Source organism: Equus caballus, chromosome 5 (genome assembly GCF_041296265.1).
Source record: "Equus caballus isolate H_3958 breed thoroughbred chromosome 5, TB-T2T, whole genome shotgun sequence".
NCBI lineage: Eukaryota > Metazoa > Chordata > Mammalia > Perissodactyla > Equidae > Equus > Equus caballus.
Genome location: NC_091688.1, coordinates 67996873 through 68016292, shown reverse-complemented (window position 1 = coordinate 68016292; position 19420 = coordinate 67996873). Strand labels below are relative to the sequence as shown.

Sequence of the window (19420 nt, the reverse complement as noted above, 5' to 3'; positions counted from 1 at the left end):
AGCGATGCCAAGTGTCAAAATGGTAAACTGGGGTAGATATTTTACGTTTGTGCCTCATGATGTGCTCTTCATCCTTCTCTGCTCTACTCTGTGTCCTGGGAAGTTGCAACCTGCAGACTTTGTCATCCATGCTCTCTTGCTTACTGTTAACATTTAAGATATGTTAATTCTGACACTTCCCATATCTCTTCTTTTATTTGGGACCTGTGTCATCAACCTAATGATATTAATTGCCTGATGCAATAATTGGAACTCAACGGACTTCTTTGACGGTGTTAGTCAGGTCCCTCGCAGGAAACAGAAGGCACCGTCTTCAGAATTTTGAGACAAGTCCTTCATTATGTGATTTGTTCTATTTAAATATCTTTTTAGAATAGAGCCATAAGGGAGACAGTGAAGATGGAAGATTTAAGGAACATATTAGATAGGCCCAGAGACATTACATTTTATGATTAAAAACAAGATACACCCTAAATTACTTAAGGAGGCACTGATTAAAGGACTATTAGCAAAGGTGTTGACAGTGTTCAGTAAAATATGTCTTGTTAAGGCAGAAGACATTTTAGTATGGCTATTGAAGTTGGCGAGATATAGTATAGCACGGTAGAACTGACTCTGAACTAAAACTTAGAAGTCCCAGACTTTTCCTTATTTTCTCAGAGCTTCAATTTCATGACTATGTAAGTGAAAATAAGAAGGTCTACATGGAACATTTAATAGGATGGTTGTAACCATTAAATAGAATACTGTGTGAAAATGCCTTGAAAATCGTAAAACATTGTGCAATGTAAGCTATTATTCACGTCTATTAGGTTTGATGTCTGGTGGCACTGGGCTACCATGGTAGCAATAAAAGTAAACAAGAAGGTATAGATTAAAAAGTTTCCAGGTAGGAATAATTGATAAAACATAGTGACATTGAATAAGGAGATAACAAAAAAGTAGTCAATGCTGATAAAATGTTTGGAACTTCATGCCTGAGGCAATGGTGCTGCTACTAAGAGAAATGTAAACGGAGAAAGGAAGCTGACTTTGATAAAAATTGTTCTTTTCGGTTTAGAAATATAGCAGGCAGTTGTAGATGCAAAATTTTAGCTAAAAGAAGAAGTTCAGCCTAGTATATAATTTAGAGGCATTTCAGCTAATACTTACTGAGAATCTATGATATGCAAGATATGGTGGTATGTGGTTATATGGATTATCTCTTGCCATAATAATTCTACAAAATAAACCCACCGAAAATTCAGTGGATTAGAACAACAGTCATTCATTTGGCTCATGAATCTGTAGATTGCCTGAGTGTTGGTGGGGAGCACTTATGTATGTGGTTGGCTATAGATCAGGCTCTGCTGACTTTAACTGAACTCTCTCACATCTCTGGCAATCATATGTTTGCTGCCTGTCCAGGATGGCTTCAGCTAGGACAACTGGGAAGACACATCTTTGCTCCATGTGGTTCATCCTCCAGCAATCTAGCCTGGGCATGTTCTTATGGCAAAGCTAGATGGACAAGAGCAATCAAGTGGAAATTCACATGCCTCACGACCTAGGCTTAAAACTGACAAAGTCATTTCTTCCATATTTTATTGGCCCAAGCTGGTTAAAGGTCAGTCCAAAATCAAGGAAAGGGAAATAAACCCTGTCTCATTAATATAAGAAGATTAAAAATTCACATGGAGAGTGTGTAGATAGAGGGAAGGTTGAAGAAATTAGATCATTAATGAAACCAATCTGCCACAGTGCTGCTATTAATTCATTAATTAGTTAATTAATTTACAGAAAATATTACTTGAGTGTCTATTTTGGGTACTGGGATAAAGCAATAAACAGAAGAAGAAAGGTCTTTGCTTAATAGAGTTTTCATGTTAGTGACTAAGGTCAGTAAAAAAATAAACAGCAAAATACCAGTAATAAATCCTATAGGAAATAAAACAGCTATATAATAGCAAGTGTCTGGGTAAGTAGTGTGTTAGATTGGTAGCATTGTGTTAGTTTTCTGAATAGTTGATATTCGAACTAAGGCAAAATCTAAAAGAAGGAACCCTTTGAAGATAAGGGGAAAGAACATTGAAGATAACAGGAAGAACTCATGCAAAGGCCATAAGGTACGATATTGGTGTGTTTGAAGATTGGAAAGAAGGCTTGTGTTGTGGGAATCTACAGACTAAAGTGATAGGTGATAAGATATGAGATTATAGAATCAATCAAGAAACAGAACATATTAAGCTTTTAAATGGATGGTAAGGGTCTCAGATCTTATTCTGGTAAGATAAGAAACCACAAAGAGTTTGACACACGGGAGTAACCTCCAATTATTGTGTTTTAAAATATCATTTTGGACTTCTGGTTTCCAGCCCAGCATGTAAGAAGCTTGGAAGTAAATAGCTGGGCAAATGGAAAAACAAGCAAACAAGCAAACAAAAACTCTTTTTAGATTTTCCAGAGAACTGAGGTCACAGGGGAAACTGCTGCCTCCCAAATTGGAGACACAGACAGGTGGATGTATAAATTCACACTTTTGGGGATTTTACCTTCAGGATTTCTAGTAGGTTCTCTCACTGACGATGAGAGAAAAGTACTCTCATACTTCCAGGAGGAGGAGGGGAAAGGTAGCAACTTTGAAATTCACCAGAGCATTCTGTTCTTCTTAACAAGGACTGCCCTCAAGAGAAACTATGGTAACAGAGACTAACTTATTGTAGTTTTATCAGACCCTAACTGACCTGGGAGGAGGGAATTACCCAACCCCAGCTGGGTCTAACCTTCCAAGTAGAGAGAGAGAAATACCCCACTCCAGCTCCTTCAAACCATCCTGACCCCCTTAAGGGGGAAAAAAATCTGAGAATCACTTGTGAAGTTCACAATCTAGGGACACAGGCTCACTAAAAGACTAAGACCTAATCATAGAACTATGGAACATAGAACTGAGGACTGCTTCCCCTCCTCTGACACTTTACCACCACATTATCAAAGGGCTGTTTAATGCCGTCCATTTTACTTAGTACATAATGTCTGGCTTCCAACAAAAAATTGCAAGGCATACTAAAAGGCAAAAATACACAGTTTGAAGAGACACAGCAAGTATCAGAATCAGAGTCAGAGAGAGCAGAAATGTTAGAATTATCAGACCAAATAACTATGATTAAAAGGTTAAGGGATCCAAAGGAAAAAGTAGACAACATGCAATAACAGATGGGTATTGTAAGCAAAGAGATAGAATTCTAAGGAAAAAATCAATCAAAAAGAAAACAATGAACTATGAAAAAAATTGAGCTATGAAACCATGAAAAGACATGAAGGAAACTTAAATGGATATTACTAAGGGAAAGAATCCAATCTGAAAAGGCTACATACTATATGATTCCAATTCTATGACATTCTGGAAAAGGCAAAACTATGGAGACAGTAAAAAGATCAGTCATTGTCAAGAGTTTTGGTGAAGGCAGGAGGGATGAATAAACAGAGTACAGAGAATTTTTAGGGCATTGAAACTATTTTTGTATCGTACTATAATAGTGGGTTATTTGCGTCATTACACATTTACCAAAACCCACAGATTGTACATCTAATTTAAACTATAGTCTTTGGGTGATAATGATGTGTCAATGTGATTTCATAGATTGTCAGAAATGTACACTCTCATGTGGGATGTGAATAGTCGGGGAGGCTGTGCTTGATGGGGGCCGGGATATGTGGGAAATCCCTGTCCTTTTGCTCAATTCTGCTTTGAATCTAACACTGTTCTAAAAAATAGTCTGTTTAGAAAACATATCATTCTGGATGTTGTGTTAGTAATGGATGTAAGGTAGTCATAGATAATAAGTCTTACTGTCTTTAAATATATGTCAGAGACAGATATAGAGATATAAATAAATAAAATAATTAAAAGTCAAATTAATATAAATGCTGAACCCAGGCACATGTAGGATGCTGAGTGAAACCAGAGGAAAGAATAATTCGTTCTGACAGGGAGATCTTTGAACGCTTCATAGATTATAGCGCTTACTAAATATTGCACAGTGAATAGAAATTCAATATGGTAAAAAGGACATGAAAGGTATTTAAAGCATGAGGAGACAGTAACAGCTAAAGGATTAAAGTTAAAAAATACATTTTGTGCCTAGGTATTATTTAGGCACAGAGGAACCAAATTTTGAATGCATATAAGCAAATAAGTAATCTTTTATTTGTGGCAAAATGTGTTGTCAAGAACAATCTTAATGTTTTTGTTCGTAGATGATTTTGTTGGCAAACTTTGTGATTTGTTTAAAAAGTGCTATGAATTTTTCCTTCTAGCTACAATGTTACAGTTGTTCATTCATAAGGATTTCAAGGAAAATTCTAGTTAGTTACAAGTACAAAACTATAGGTAACTGTAATACATTTCAAAAGAATAAATACTAAAGTGATAACAACATATTCACGCATGAGGATGACATAACACTAAAGGATAATATTTAAGATTTCAAGAGCAAGACAAATCATTATTTGAATTTTTTGGCAGGAGATCCAAAATATCTCAAAGGAATTTGAAATCTGTATTTTCTTTTTAAAGATTTTATTTTTTTCCTTTTTCTCCCCAAAGCCCCCCGGTACATAGTTGTATATTCTTCATTGTGGGTCCTTCTAGTTGTGGCACCTGGGATGCTGCCTCAGCATGGTTTGATGAGCAGTGCCATGTCCGCGCCCAGGATTCGAACCAACGAAACACTGGGCCGCCTGCAGCGGAGCGCACGGACTTAACCACTCAGCCACGGGGCCAGCCCCTGAAATCTGTATTTTCTAATTGGAAGAACATGCTTTAAAATCAGGCTTGTTTTACATATTTAGGTGTTTCAAATTTTCTTTTCTCTCTTTCTAACTTTTTATTTTTGCTTGAGGAAGATTGTCCCTGAACTAACATCTGTGCCAATCTTCCTCTATTGTGTACGTAGGATGCTGCCACAGCACGGCCTGATGAGTGGTGTGTAAGTCTGCACCTGGGATCCAAACCCACAACCCCCAGGGTGCCAAAGTGCAGCGTGCAAACTTAGCCACTATGCCATGGGGCTGGCCCCTCTTTTCTTTCGTTACTTCTTTCCTTTTCTCTCTCTCTCGTTCTCTCTCTTTCTCTGCTTCTCTTTTTCTTTTTCCCCATAATACCTTGGAGATATTTCTTTTATGAATAAAAATGAATATATAAAATTTTAATAGAATTAAGGACAAAGAAAATAATATTTTTTATCAAGCAGTGTATGGGCTTAAAATAGGAAGCCATATGTCTGTTTTAAAATTTGCTTTGACAAACTTATCTTCACATGGAACTGAGCCTTTAGAATACTGGGATGAATAAACTGATGCCTACACTAATGAAACTGTTGAAGTTGTTCCTCCTGCGATTAGAAGGAAATTGATTTGTTATAGAAAATGAGGAATAAGTTTGTGACATTTCATGATAGAAGTGTGAGAAGGAAAGAGGACACCTGGAGGAGTAGTGGCCTTCTTTCAAATTCTACGTTTGAAGAAGAGTAAATGTGGCTAAGAAGAGTTTTGAAATGGGTCACGATGGGAAGTGTCATGGTAAACTACATTTTGCATATTGTGATGACATGACAATTTTGCTCTTGTTATTTATTTTGATCAATATAGGAAATGCATAAGATATTTGTTAACACTCTTCTGGACCACTATGGTTTTTGAGATAAAATTTTTTGAGAGGAAGAAAAAGTCTGATTTTTGCTTGAGTAAACATGGGCTCCAGTCTTCATTCTGGCAAGATATATCTATACTGTGATATAAAAATATTGCTTTTGCCTCTTGGCGACAGAGCCTCTACCCACAATTGAAGGAAATGCCAAATTGAAGGAAATTGTACGTCTTTAAAACCCAATTAATGCTATAATTCCCCCAGATATCTAGTCACTGGAAGGAAGGTCAAGCTGAATTAAAGAAGGGAGTTTAGAAAGGTGGCTCTCCTTGATTTGGAGAAATATCAGAGGCTTTGTGTGTGTGTGTGTGTGTGTGTGTGAAGTGGTGATGCTCAAATTTTATTAAAAATTAGCTTTGCTCCTTTTGAAGTTAAGTGGTAACTATTGTTTCTACTATTTTCAAAGCATCAGGGATCCAGACATCTAAACTAAGATAAATAAACAGACACATTCAGGAAGAACGTAAGTTGGTTGTAAACTACACAAAATCAAGTACCTTTGAGTGACTCTCCCTGACCAACTGCACAATAATCACATTGCGGATAACAGCAGAAATTGAAGGGATTGACATGCTCTTTGAATCCCCAGTCTCGCTGCAGAAATAAAATATCTTTTCTTTCACTTTTTTTATCTTGACTAAACTGATGCATTCACAACTGCCACCCTAGATCTAAACACTAGATATTGCAATATTTGTTAGCTTAATTTTTTTAACTTCTTACTTTTTTTATTACTTTTATTTTCTCACTATTTGAACATACTTGCCTTTGAGTAGGGATTTTTTTTGTTTTCCTGAAGCAGCGTGTTCTTCTGTGATGCATTCAAGGTCACAGTCTCTGCACCCTTGCCTGCTGTACATAGACAGAGCAATAAAACAGGTAATACTCTTACTCAATTGAGGTGCAGATCTCATTTCTGCTGAACATCTGTGCAGTATGAATCTCCAGATTATACCCTAAACACCAATTTTTTGGTACTATTATCGACTTTGCCTCTTTGCATTTTTATTTACATTGATATGACTCAACTGGGATATGCTGTTGTTGAGGCATGCATAATTTTTAATGACATAAAATGTAGGAAAAACCATGACACCGTTAGGAAAATGTCTGTTTTAAGCAATACAATTTCTAATAAGAAACAACTTAGTGAGGCATTAAATATTAGGGAATAACCTGCTTCACTATTTAGGGGATGACAGTTAAGGTATCATAAGTGAAAATAGATAATTTTCTGTGATAGTATTAGAACTGTGTCTCATTTGCAGCTTTTATTTTCTCCTACCCAAAGATTTCATTTCACTGCAATGTCAGTTTCTAAAATAGACAAATTAGAATTATATAAATCAATGGCCACAAAAAGTAACAAGCCTAGCAATGTGCATATCACTATTTTCAGGCTGATAAATATTTAAATATTGTTTTGAATTGGAACTTCTCTCTATTCAAGCATAGAACCTTTAGATAAACATAAGAGCAGAACACCTCTAATTCATTCGTGTTTTCCTTTTTGATGATACGTATGAGTAAACATATTTGTAGTAAATTCAGAGACACATAAATGAAGTAATTGGCTATGCCAATTTTTCAGAAAGTTTGATGCATTATGTACCACTGCCCTTTAGTGGATAGACAACTGATTCTGATTGTTTATCCAGGAGTACAAAAGGGTATGCCAACATCTCCATCTAAAGTCATTCTTCTTACAAGACTAAATATACATACTGTAGTTTATGGTCCATAAAGAAAAAATAATTTTCCCTGATTTTTTGTCCAATAATATTTTCTGTTTTCACACACACACACACACTACATATACACACACACACAAGAGTAATTTCATTTTACGAGAAATGCACTCAAAGATGAAATGTCTTTTTAAATTCATTGATATTTTTCCTTTAAGGTAGAACTTTGTGTAAATCGTTGCAAACCCCTTCAGGAAGAATGAATTGGTCTCCCTCTGTACTCCCATAATGCTTAATTCTTTTTTTTTAATTGAAGTTATGACAGTTTACAACCTTGTGAAATTTCAGCTGTACATTATTATTTGTCAGTTATATTGTGCGTGCACCCCTTGACCCTTTCTGCCCACCCTCTACCCTTTTCCCTGGTAACTACTATCTGTTCTCTTTGTCCATGTGTTTGTTCATCTTCCACATATGAGTGGAGTCATACAGAGTTTGTCTTTATCTATATGGCTTATTTCGCTTAACATAATATCCTCAAGGTCCATCCATGTTGTTGTGAATGCAATGATTGTATCCTTTTTTATGGCTGAATACTATTCTATTGTGTATATATATATATATATATGTACCATATCTTCTTTCTCCATTCATCAGTTGATGGGCACTTAGGTTGCTTCCACTTTTCAGCTATCGTGAATAATGATGCAATGAACATAGGGTTGCACGAGTTTCTTTGAATTGCTGATTTCAAGTTCTTTGCATAGATACCCAGTAGTGAGATGGCTGGGTCATATGGTATTTCTATTTTTAGTTTTTTGAGAAATACTGTTTTCCATAGTGGCTGCACCAGTTTGCATTCTCATCAGCAGTGTATGAGGGTTCCTTTTTATCCACAACTTCTCCAACATTTGTTATTTTTTGTCTTGGTTATTTTAGCCATTCTAATGGGTGTAAGGTGATATCTTAGTGTAGTTTTGATTTGTAATGCTTAATTCTTATTGGTAGCTAGACATAAACCTTATTAAAATTTGACACTACATGTCCTCTCTCATTCGCAAATTGTGAGTTTCTCGCAGAAGTAGATAGAATCCTCAGGACCTAGCAGAAACTAAATGCTTAATAAATGCTTTCTGAATAAATTACCTGGATTTATGCTAGATAAAGGAGAGATATGAGGACTTCATAGTGGACAATATGCTAAATGACATCACTGTACTGTTTTTAATTTAGATTCTGCAGCTTAACTGAGATGTGAAAGACTTTGCCAGAGAAACGCACCAAAGATAATTATAAAATTGGAAACAAAATTCCTACGAGAAAATCCTTCTGTAATTAGTAACTGTGTTTTAGTGAGGATAACTGCAAATGTGTGTGAGGGCAAGGTACTTAATAATAGTCAAATCTGTGAATGTGAAGTAAGCCCCTTAGGGACAGGCCCACATGTTTGCATTGTGTATTTTCTTGGGCCATCAAGGGAAATAAATCAGTATTAAATAACAATTATCCAGTATAGTTATTTCCAGTGATCAAATTAAGCAGTTGTTTGTTAGGTTTCCATTTACTTTGAGCTATAAAGCCATAGATTGTAGTATACCTTACACCATAAAAATTCTGTGTTAATTACAAAAGAGTAGCTTTCACCTCTCTTTGAAGCAAAGCATATAGGATGCTAAATGAACTTTTCTTTTTGGACCATAGGGGCTTCTGATTATCACTGTTCTATCAACTATTTTTGTGGCTATGCCTTAAAAGTCTATCGAAAATTTATCCAAATAAAGAAAGAAGACCCTAAACTATGTTATGCAAAAACATCGAGTAAGACTTACTTATCAATACTAGTTACTCAACCGTTGGTATCCTTCTGAAAGAGTGACCAAAACAAACAAGAAATGAGAGAAAAAATAATAAAATAAACCAAAAATGTCTTATGATTTACCAACACAGTGTGTTAAAATCGAGAATTAAAGAAATAGTCTCTACAGAATTTATTTGTCACCACAAAAATAAAAAGTCAAACCCAACTAGAGCCACTGACATTTTTCAGTGATATAGGCTATTTTCCCATGCTAGAGAGAGAGTTGGGATTTTCTGAGTAAAGATGTTTGCAGATTTCATAGAGTAATAAAATACTCAATGAATAGATTATAAAGCACTTGATAAAAAATTTTAGAGGCATATAAATACCAAGAGATGTAGTCTCTCAGGAAAAGGAAACACACATACGCACACACACGCAGACCGTCACCCTCTGGCAGCTTCATTGGGGTTTTTTTGGAGGGGAAAGAGAAGTGAGATGAGGAGGGAGGAAGGACAGAATAGGAAGAGAAAATGTAGATGGGATCCTTGGAAACAGTCTGCACCCTTTCTGAAAAACAGAAGAAATTACCACTTTTTTCTTTCAAATAACTAAAGCACCATGACTTCCTCTGACAACTCCTCTGTATTGTAAATATTAAGTAATAATTGAAACTACCAGTTAACACTTTTTTTAAAGGAGAGCACTATTTTAAACTTACAGGCCATTCGTATAAAATTCTCATTCACTCTGATATTTTAATCTGTCCTACAGACATTGATTTTATCTGAGATACACTGTCTATGAGCTTTTCCCATGGTTTTTATGCAATTTATCATAAACATTAGTGCCAATTGAGTAAAAATCTATGACTTGTTCTTGTATTTATGTAAATAATGTTAAAACATAGAGATTGTTGAAGTTTATATGTAATGCCAAGAATACATATTTAAGATGCAGAGAAAACCGCCCAAGGAGCAGGAGATTGGAAGGTACTTTGAAGAGCCTACTGTCAGAAGAGTGGCAGATAGGTCCTTTGAAGCTAATGTACTCAAATTTCCTGCGGCTGCAGCCGTCTTCCACAGGAGCAGCCTCTGAATGAGATATATTTCTGTCTAATCCTGCTGAAGACAGATAAGTCTGCCAATTGAAACTGTAAAGTCCTGACAGCCAACGGCATTGGTTTTCTAATAGCAAAAGACTGATGCTGAAATATCAGAAATGGAATAGCATTCTCTGACAGCAAGAAGCTAACATGTTTGACAAGAAATGGGAACCATGATCATTTCTAGTCAAACAAGATGTCTGTTCATTCAAAGTATCAAATGTACCTTCATTGCCAAAGTTCGATTCATTTCGTTACTGACATATTCTTTTCTTTCCCCCTTATCAGGTTTAAAAACTTACAGAGGCACATGTATTGGATTTATTTTACCAGGTAACAGCCTTTACTATTTTCTTTTTAATAAGGGCCATAATAAAAAGAAGAATACAATGATTCCCCACTGTGTTCAATCACACCGCCACATTCATTTATAAAATCTGCTCCATTTAACCATCAAGTTTCTGCACAGTTCAGATTTTAAAGAAGTTTTTATGCCAACATCTATCAAATTTGAGCTCCTTTCAGATCCTTTCTTCCCTCATTCTATTTCATAACCTATCCAGTTGCTACCCATTAGCCTTAAACCCTTTATGATAGATTAGACTATCTGGATTGACCTGCTATAAACCAGAAAAGAAATGTCACCATTTTAAAATATATCAGAAAATTAACCAAACTATGGTGAACGAAGAAAATGGAACTTTTCTACTATTCCCTTAGATATTGAACTTGGTAATACTTAATTTATTGACTTTGGTTAACCCCCTTGGATATTCTCCTCCAGGTTTTAAAAGCCTGTGTAATAATTTATCAGAAACAAAATAGCAGTCTTCAGAGAGAATTTTGTTACATGGGAAGCCTTGGAGATTCTTCCAGTGAATTTTAAGAATAATTATAAAATAAATGTCAAATGGATAGCAAACTTCATTTTAGAACTTAAAAGTTTTTTTTATATATAGTACATGCTTATTTTAATATTGTTATAATGAATGGCATTTTTCCATTTTTAATTTGTCAAGCATCTCTAAGTCAAGAACAATTTAAAACATGTCCCAGTTACCTATGTTCTTAATCGTTTCTTAAAAATGAATTAAACTCTGCAAAATATTGTATGTTATAGATAGTAACAAAAGTTATCACCATACACACACACTAGTATATGTTGGCAGAGTGCAAATTTCTATTTATATAATTTAAACAGGACTTTAACATAGTTTGCATGTTGTTTTGAATTGTGGCAGTAACATTATATAAACAATGCAGACATGAACCAATGAATCAAAATTCTGTCTTTTGCTAATTATTGATGTCAGCTCTTTACCTTCTATTGTAGGCATAATTTGTAGGACAAATCCCATTGCATAATACATTTCTAAAATAGCTTGGTATTGTAGAACACAGATAATTTGTTGTTAGTTTACAATATTTAAGACAATGCTATTTTTGCCAACAGAGTTGCTAGGAACATGTGTTGAGAACAAATTAGTAAAATTTTAAATCACTATAAATTGAGTATGCTTTAAGAATTTTGTTTAGTTGTAAATGCCATATATTCTATGGACAACACTTAGGCTGTGGTGTTAGCAAGTCTAACTGAAAATGAAGGCTCTACAATTTATCAGTTACCTGGCTGTTTACAAGTAACTACTCTTCTGAATTTCATTTTCCCCATCTGCAAAATCCATGTATTGAGAGTTTCAGCTTGAGCCGAAACTATGTTCACCATTGGGATTTCCACAGGTACGGAGATGTGGCAGGAAGAAGAAGAATAGGACAAATCCGCGGAGAACATTGAGACACGGGCTGGTTTAGTCACAGTGGTTGCGGTCAGAAATGGCGAGTTTGACCCCTTTGCTGTTTTGGTGCTGCTCTCCTTGTCCAGCTCCCCTGACATCGTTCTGATGACCCTAGAGACTGGCTTCAAGAAGACAGGAAAGATCCGAGTAACACACGGGTCTCTGAATTACTCTGAGCATAAAGTGGCAAAACTTTTGGACCAAGGGCAAGGTCAAAGATCCTTAAGCTTCATTCATGATGTTTCAGTTACACACAGCTTTGGTCAACTCTTTCGGGGAAAATGTTCATTTTTTTTTTTCCCTCAACACTCCTTTATTGCATGCCTATTTGGATTCAGACAACGCACTTGATATCAAGATTAACACAACTAAATAAAATATGACATGATTTTTAATAAAACTGTGGGACAACAGCTCTTGATTTAACTTTTCCTTTATAATTAGTATTTTATTTGTATTGTTACCACTACCACTAGCCATCTGTATATCACTATCACTGCTCCCGATACGATTTCAATAATAAGAATTCCTTCAACAAAGTTTTTATTGGGCCATTCTTCTCTGCTAAGGCCTCAAAGCCCGTGCTTCACCTAAGGATTTTCCATGGGTTTCTGTGGTTTTGGGTACCACCGCTGATTTTCAATATTGTATCACCTCCTTGAGTTCTAGACACGTGTTTCAGGCTGTGCACTGGTTAACAAGTGGATGTACTACAGGCATCCCAAATTCAACATGTCCCAAACTGAACAGATTATTCAATATCCTCTAGTCGACCGTATCCATTCTGTCACCTAATTTTGTCAGGTATGTTTTTAAGTATATATTTTCATTCTCACTTTTATTTATGCAACTCCAGACTTCATCATCTTTACCTCAGCTATTGTAGTATGTTTTCTATTTCCTTTGGTTATTACAAAAATCTCAGTTTCCTAATCCCCATGCAGCTCTCTAATTGTTTTTAGTGAGCCTGTCTCCCAGAGTGGGATATGAAGTCACTTCACTTTGAATCTTATATCATCAAACTACATCACCTATTAACTCTCCAACAGCATTTATACACTGACTACTTGCCCAGGCCTCCCTCTCCATTCCTTGGAGATTTTAGTAGCTGGCTCCACCTTGATCTCGAATACCTCTCCTGCCGCAATTCAATATCCAGACACGTTGTTTACCTTATGCCTTGTCCTAGTTATAAACCCTTATTGAGGTGTACACTGAGTTACTCAGTCCTATCTATAATGATGCCCTAGATTTGTCATTAACAATAGCTGTTCTCTTCCCTAATCTCAATTTCTAGACAGATTGTCAGCCACTATTTTACCACGTGAGTTCTTCTCATGCTCTGACTCCAACAATTGTTTGACTTCATTAGGGAAAATAATTTATCCTTTTATTATTCTTCATTCCCCTCAAGTCTTTATTTTCACTCCTTTGCCATCTAAATTACTACATTCTCAAGCCCATTGCCATTTCCTCCATTACTATAACTTTTCTGGCAAAGCCCAAACTCTAGGAAAAAATCAGTTTTTGCCCACTTTGATGAATGTAACTAGAGAAAAACACCACACACATACACATGGCCATTCTATTCTTTCTTTGTTTTAAGACCACAAATTTCAAATGGACCTTAGTCCATTCACTCTTCTATTCTCCTGGATGACTATTTCATTGTTTCATATCCCTGCTCAATCCTCCAATGCCTCCTCCCCCATTGTTACTTTCAGCTGATTTTGTAGATCCTATTTCAGAATTACAGTAGAAGCAATTAAAAAGGCCTTCACAAACTTCCACCATCACATCTACTTGCCTGTGTCAACATCTACAGACTTGCCCTTCATTCCTGTTACTAACCTCAAACTGACTGTGCTCCTGCATAAGGCCAATGGTTCCATTTGTGCACCACGTCATCTCTTGTCTCTTCAGGGACATCTCATCATCTACTCTTACCTCACTTGCATCATTGTTATTTCTCTCTATATACTGGACAATTTACATCAGCATTCAAGCATGTTTAAATTTCTTCTTTGCTAAAGAAAATCATCTCTTTATTTCACATCTGCAGGTAACACCTCAATTATCTACTTTCGTTTATAAGAGCAACTTTCTAAGATCGGTCAACGTCTAATTTTCTTCCTCTCATTCTGTCTTGAAACCGCTTTAATCCGGTTTTTGCTTGCATTGCTACACTGAAAGGGTTCTTGACAAGCTCATCAATCTCCATGGTGTTCAATCCTATGGTCGTTTTGCAGTCCTCACTTATTCGACCTCTCAGCAGCATGAATCACACTCATCTTGAAGCAATCCAAACACTCTGTTTTCTGGAGTCCATGTTCCCATTTGTGGTTCTATCCTAGTGTCTCTTCTCCAGGTTTTAATTTTTCCCCCTCACTTCCTTGCTACAGTTATCAAACTCTTCTGTTTTATGACTTAGCAAGGAAATTATTTTGCATCCTCTTCTGGTGATCTCATCCAGTTTCATAACTACATATACCATCAAACATGTTGAAAATTCCCAAATTATATATATAGACCAGATCTTTCTCCTGGACACCATATCTGTGATTTTTGCTGCCTATTCTCATATTTCTTCTTGCATGTTCAATAGGAATTCAAACATAACATGTCCCTTCTATGCATTGCTGATATTTTTTTTCCCCAGTACCACCTACTCCTCCCACAATTTTCTTCAATGTGATTTATGGAAACTCCATTTTTCTTTTCATTTCTTTCATCCAAAAACCTGGAGGAAACCAATATATCTCCTTCTTACCCACTCCATATACAATTTATCTATAAATCTGTCAGCTGGACCATTTCTCACTCTTCCATGTTGTCACCTGGTCCAAGGTACAATCATGTCTCACAGTGATTATTGTGATAATATCTTATCTGGTCTCCCTGTTTCTGCCTTGCCTCCCACTTCAATCCGTTTTCAATGCAGCAACTCAAATGATCAATTTGAAATACACATAAAATCAAGCCACTCCTTTGCCCCAAATCATCCAGGGCCTTCTTATTCAGATGAGGACCAAAAATTTTTTTTCTGCTTACATTTGTGATCTTACCTCCCATTCCTCTGAGCTTCACTTCCGCTATTCCTAGCTTTTTGATTTTCACTTACTCTTTAAAATATTTGCTCAAACCTTACCATCTCAGAGAAGCCTTCTCTGAGAGCAGTATTTCAAATTTCATCCTTACTCACAACAGCGCTCTATACTTTTCTTCCCTGCCATACTTTTAGCAATATTATTACCATCTGATAAACTGTATATTTCGCTTATGGGTTTGTTATGCATTTCATCCCCACCTCTGCTGCTTCCCATCCATTTAGATTGTAAACTCCATGAGGGTAGGGATTTTTATTTTGCTTGCTTGTGTCTAGAACCATACCTGTAGATACTCATATAGTATTTATAGAATAAATAAATGAAGAAATGAATTAATAGATGAGCAGAGCTGAAGGAAAAAATGAAGCATTCTCTTAATTTGTGAAAAGAAGCCATGTTTAAGCATTAAGATTACTTTTCTTTCCATACTTGGAGAGTGAAGTAGAGGGCCATGACCATCCCAAGGTCTGGAGGTAGGAAATAAGCATGTAGCAGTGTTGCTAAATTGGCTTGAAGAAGCAGAGAATTGAGTCTTAAGAAGCCACTAACAGGACAATTTTAATCATCACCACTGTTGCTTTGGAAATCATCTTGACCATTGGCGATAATACCGCATGTGGAATGGTGGATTTCCTTACTTGGCTTTGGATATTTAAAAAAAATTCTGACTGCAGAAACTAGAGAGTGAGTGTTAGGTATTTTAGGGGACACATTTATCTGTGGTTCAGAATGATCTTTCCTCCCTTCTGTTCATTAACAGAAAACTTAGGACCAAATTTGTAGCTCACTTTTTGCAAGTATATAGCACTTCAGAAATCCATTTTTTGTATGTCTAATTCACATGGGATTAATGTAAGAAATACAGCAAAGAAGACAGTAATACTTTTTAAAGGTGCATAAACAGTTCTCAGACAATACTGTTTCATTGTTTAGCAAAATTTTGGGGATCTCACGGTGGCAGCATAGTTCAACCATCCTCCCTGGTGATAAGCTAATGAACTACAACATGATACAAAGAGATTAAATAGACAGCATTCAATTCCCACTTGTTATATAAATGTTCCTGGTGTTCGATATAATGAAGGAAAGCAGCAGCGCTGGCAGACTACAGAAGTAACAGCAGGGATCCATAAAGCCATTGAGATGTTCTGGGGAAACATGGTGAGGATTTCTGATTTGGAACATGAGGGCACACTCACACAGGCTGCTGACTCTGTTTCCAAGCTCTAAAACTTAAGATGCTCAGAAGAGCATCACAAGTTCAATGACTCTAAGAGCTATGTTTAGCAATGAACACAAACTCCGAGTTTAGAGAATGCAAGATGGTCCAGAGCATGGGGCATAAACAGAGACCTAGGGACTATGGCCACTGGTGCAAGCGAGCTCTGATGAGGAAGGGCCAAGGACACAAAACAAACATGGAGCCACTCAATTTATGTTATGTTTAAGAGAACTTGGGTTCCTCGTCACTGTTAAATCTGGACATGGTAAATTCCTATTTGCCAGAAGTCGGTTTATGAACACATGGATTTAGGGAACAGCGGCAGAATTCCAACGCTTTTTTCCAGCTTTATAGCTGTATCTAGCCTGTATTTACAGATATAACCTGTACATTTTAATGAAGATAAATGCCTTTTGAATAAATATTTTAAACACAAGAAAAACATTTCAAAACCAAATGCTCCTAACAAAATTATATCTCCACACCCAGGGATTGCAGAGCAGAATTTCAATCGCCTGTAGAAAACATTTCAGTTCACTACACTCCCCACTTTGTCTTTCTCTTTCCCAGGAATGCCTCCACATGTTGAACTTTTATCAACATATTTTAACTTGGTGATAGTAACTTAACTTGTGAAAAGATCACACATTATGTGATTGAAAGCATTAAAATTACAAAATGGGATGTTTTTATTTTAAACAGCAACAGATTTTTCTCAGAAGCAGAGTGCAAACAGACTGTTACATTTAGTGCAGCTTTTTCAGCAGGTTGCACTGCTGACTGGGAAATACTTTAGATGGATTCTGGGCATTCGCCTCACTCTGCCCCAGTTTCTGTTTTCATTGGTTTCCCAATGTGTGGACAATATCATCCCTTCCGTATTTACAACCCGGACTGTGAGCCCTCCACTTACAGACCAACTGAATACAGACTCCTGTTTGCAGGCCCAGGGCAAGAGTGCCAATAAAGACCCACATCTCATATTTCCAAATATTGAAAAGTTCTAATCTTCTGATTTTGGCAAGTAGCTCTTCAAAATATCAAGGAGAAAGCTGGGTTCAAATGCAGAATTTTGGACTCCTGAGTTTTCCTCACCAGGTTGTAGTGGAACTGGGGAAACCAGTTCCTTGGCTCAAATCTGCCACTCTTGTCTTTAAAGTCCTCACTCCATCTTGTCCACAGTGTGCATATCCAGCTCGTGTGTGTGGCTATGGCTGCTTTGTTTCTGCCGTCCAAGATCTGTCAATACTCATCTAAGTAACTGCGCCTTGTGTAACCTCACGCTTAGTGATTTGCACATTGGAAGTGGGCAGGCCCTGGAATTGGCTTGGAGTCACTTGGACAAGGAATTTTGGGGTCCTAGATACCTAGGACATGGCTTAATGGGGGAAACATGGGATTCAGGTGGAAATATTCCTTGACCTTTGAGACCCTTTGCTCCATGGGGAGTCGAACCCCTAGAGAAGGGCCAGAGTGAGCTCCATAGGCCTTTGCACAGGTGTAACGATGTTACTGTTTAAGATTATGGTATGGAGGTTCTTTCTAAGTAAGAAATATATTTCTTAGGCTTACTAGTAGAGGTTAGATAACAACAGAGTTGAGATTAGATGAATTTACAAACACCAAATTCTAAGTATTTACTAATTATACTATTATTACTACTCCTTATTACTACTATTACTATATTATTACTACTCAGCACAGCACTGAAATTTACATGATGATTTTTATCTATTTATATTTTTTAACAGCTTTACTAAGGTACAATTGCTATACAAAAACGCTCACATATTTAATGTATATAATTTGATGAGTTTGGGGCATATGCATACAGTCACGTTGTACAAAATAACTTGAAGAAAATATACATGCTATCTATCATATATAGAATAGATATATAGGATGGATTTCAATTGTTTTGTTCTTGATTATTACTCCTCTTTTATCTTTCCCTTTCCCCAAATTCCTAAAATTCTTCTATTTATGCAGCGATGCCATTGAGTGAGGGATATTGATAGGACTTTCATGGAATGTGACTGGTAGAATAATTGGATTCACACAATTCGTTTAACTGGTGAGAAAACTATAATAGTTTCTGGAGGGACTTATATATGTCTTTCTCCTGTACCAGTGGTGGATTTGGTTACTTCATATAAGAGAATGACTAGGGACATTATACAATCTAGCATTAAGGAAAGCAGAAATTCTTTTTGATCGCATTGGTTGAGTTTCCTCTCTAAAGTAATAGCTGTGAGAGACGTTTTGATTATATCAGAAAACTTAAAAAATCTCACTAAAATTATGGAAGCTAAAAATTAGATTCATAGAATCTAAATTTAGTCTTCTTGTAACTCACATTAACTTGCTAAATTCCTCATGGCAGTAGAATATTTGTTTTGATTTGGCAAGATTGCATGAAGTAATCAAATTGTTCTAAACAATTAACTTTTTTTCTTCTCAGAAGTGATTTATGTCTTCTGCTTTGTTCAAAGTTGGATCAATACGGTTTTACCCAGCATGCTTAGATTGTCAGTAAGTGCAGGATTTGTTCATGTTGAGTAAATTCTCTAAATTAAATTATAATTTTATAATTTAAGATATGTAATTATGTAATTGTAATATATACATTTTTTCAGTTTTATTCAGGTGCAATTGACATACAGCATTGTACAAATTTAACATGCATAGCATAATGACTTAACTAACATATATTGCAAAGTAATTATTACAATAATTTTAGTTAACATCCATCAGCCCATGTAGATACAAAAAAACAAGAAAATGATAAAAGATCATTTTTGTGTGTGTGAGGAAGATTCACCCTGAGCTAACATTCATTACCAATCATCCCATTTTCCTTTTCATTTTTTTTTTGCTTGAGGAAGCTTATCCCTGAGCTAACATCTGTGCCAAACCTTCCTCTACTTCGTATGTGGGATGCCTCCATAGCAGGGCTGATGAGTGGAGTTGGTCCACACCCGGGATGGGAACCTGTGAATCATGGGCTACCGAAGCAGA

At 36.2% G+C, this 19420-nt stretch overlaps 1 long non-coding RNA gene across 1 annotated transcript in view; it reads left to right on the top strand.

Annotated features, from left to right (window-relative positions):
- Positions 1-12486, top strand: part of LOC111772167 (uncharacterized) — a 34655-nt gene extending 22169 nt beyond the window's left edge. The window contains exons 2-3 of the long non-coding RNA XR_002806044.2: positions 10566-10610; positions 12018-12486. This is a non-coding gene — a long non-coding RNA (uncharacterized lncRNA). The remainder of the gene's footprint in view (positions 1-10565; positions 10611-12017) is intronic.
- The last annotated feature ends 6934 nt before the right edge of the window (positions 12487-19420 follow it).